The sequence below is a fragment of the Osmerus mordax genome, unplaced genomic scaffold (assembly GCF_038355195.1).
Source record: "Osmerus mordax isolate fOsmMor3 unplaced genomic scaffold, fOsmMor3.pri Scaffold_48, whole genome shotgun sequence".
In the NCBI taxonomy this organism is placed as follows: domain Eukaryota; kingdom Metazoa; phylum Chordata; class Actinopteri; order Osmeriformes; family Osmeridae; genus Osmerus; species Osmerus mordax.
Window position 1 is genome coordinate 12,501 of NW_027120605.1, and position 2,500 is coordinate 15,000.

A 2,500-nucleotide genomic window follows, 5' to 3' on the forward strand; every position below is an offset into this window, starting at 1 on the left:
GATTTCGCTGGGGACGGTTTCTAAGTTCAAGTTGGGATGGGGGGCACCGAGGTGAGTGGTGGTTGTCCCCGAAAAAGCCCTCCCCTTTTCCGTAGCCCCGTTTAAAGTTTTGTTTGGGCTCCTGTTCAGCGGGGAAGCGCGTGCGCGTGGCAACCTTGACACGCCCGTGTTCCCCTGGACCAGACCTTTCTAACGCCGCCTGAGTTAAGGTGCTACGACGTCCCCAAGTGGGGATGCCTGTAAATGAACACCTTTTCCCAACTTTGAATGTAAGTTTCCAGTATCATTGAAAATGTGGCCTCAAACGTGCAGTTTTGCCCCCGAACGTGGGATTTGGCTGGGGACGGTTTCTAAATTCAAGTTGGGATGGGGGGCACCGAGGTGAGTGGTGGTTGTCCCCGAAAAAGCCCTCCCCTTTTCCGTAGCCCCGTTTAAAGTTTTGTTTGGGCTCCTGTTCAACGGGGATGCGCGTGCGCGTGGCAAACATGACACGCCCGTGTTCCCCTGGACCAGACCTTTCTAACGCCACCTGAGTTAAGGTGCTACGACGTCCCCAAGTGGGGATGCCTCTAAATGAAGCCAATTTCTCCTATTTGAATGCACTCTCCCAGCCCAGAGAGGCATGTGCCTTAAAATTCACAGTTATTCACCCGAACGTGGGATTTTGTTGAGGACGGTTTCTAAATTCAAGTTGGAACAGGGGGCACCGACGTGAGTGGTGTTTGTCCCCGAAAAAGCTCTCCCCTTTTCCGTAGCCCCGTTTAAAGTTTTGTTTGGGCTCCTGTTTAGCGGGGATGCGCGTGCGCGTGGCAACCTTGACACGCCCGTGTTCCCCTGGACCAGACCTTTCTAACGCCGCCTGAGTTAAGGTGCTACGACGTCCCTAAGTGGAGATGCCTGTAAATGAACACCTTTTCCCAACTTTGAATGTAAGTTTCCAGTATCATTGAAAATGTGGCCTCAAACGAGCAGTTTTGCCCCCGAACGTGGGATTTGGCTGGGGACGGTTTCTAAATTCAAGTTGGGATGGGGGGAACCGAGGTGAGTGGTGGTTGTCCCCGAAAAAGCCCTCCCCTTTTCCGTAGCCCCGTTTAAAGTTTTGTTTGGGCTCCTGTTCAGCGGGGATGCGCGTGCGCGTGGCAAACATGACACGCCCGTGTTCCCCTGGACCAGACCTTTCTAACGCCACCTGAGTTAAGGTGCTACGACGTCCCCAAGTGGGGATGCCTCTAAATGAAGCCAATTTCTCCTATTTGAATGCACTCTCCCAGCCCAGAGAGGCATGTGCCTTAAAATTCACAGTTATTCACCCGAACGTGGGATTTTGTTGAGGACGGTTTCTAAATTCAAGTTGGAACAGGGGGCACCGACGTGAGTGGTGTTTGTCCCCGAAAAAGCTCTCCCCTTTTCCGTAGCCCCGTTTAAAGTTTTGTTTGGGCTCCTGTTTAGCGGGGATGCGCGTGCGCGTGGCAACCTTGACACGCCCGTGTTCCCCTGGACCAGACCTTTCTAACGCCGCCTGAGTTAAGGTGCTACGACGTCCCTAAGTGGAGATGCCTGTAAATGAACACCTTTTCCCAACTTTGAATGTAAGTTTCCAGTATCATTGAAAATGTGGCCTCAAACGAGCAGTTTTGCCCCCGAACGTGGGATTTGGCTGGGGACGGTTTCTAAATTCAAGTTGGGATGGGGGGAACCGAGGTGAGTGGTGGTTGTCCCCGAAAAAGCCCTCCCCTTTTCCGTAGCCCCGTTTAAAGTTTTGTTTGGGCTCCTGTTCAGCGGGGATGCGCGTGCGCGTGGCAAACATGACACGCCCGTGTTCCCCTGGACCAGACCTTTCTAACGCCACCTGAGTTAAGGTGCTACGACGTCCCCAAGTGGGGATGCCTCTAAATGAAGCCAATTTCTCCTATTTGAATGCACTCTCCCAGCCCAGAGAGGCATGTGCCTTAAAATTCACAGTTATTCACCCGAACGTGGGATTTTGTTGAGGACGGTTTCTAAATTCAAGTTGGAACAGGGGGCACCGACGTGAGTGGTGTTTGTCCCCGAAAAAGCTCTCCCCTTTTCCGTAGCCCCGTTTAAAGTTTTGTTTGGGCTCCTGTTTAGCGGGGATGCGCGTGCGCGTGGCAACCTTGACACGCCCGTGTTCCCCTGGACCAGACCTTTCCAACGCCACCCGAGTCAAGGTGCTACGACGTCCCTAAGTGGGGATGCCTGTAGATGAGCACATTTTCCCAGCTTTGAATGTAAGTTTCCAGCATCATTGAAAATGTGGCCTCAAACGTGCAGTTTTGCGCCCGAACGTGGGATTTTGTTGAGGACGGTTTCTAAATTCAAGTTAGCATAAGGGGCACACGTGTGAGTTGTTATTTTCCCAGGATTGATGGTTTCCAATTCGGTAGCTCCGTTTAAAGTTTTGTTTTGGCCCCTGTTTAGCGGGGATGCGCGTGCGCGTGGCAAACTTGACACGCCCGTGTTCCCCTGGACCAGACCTTTC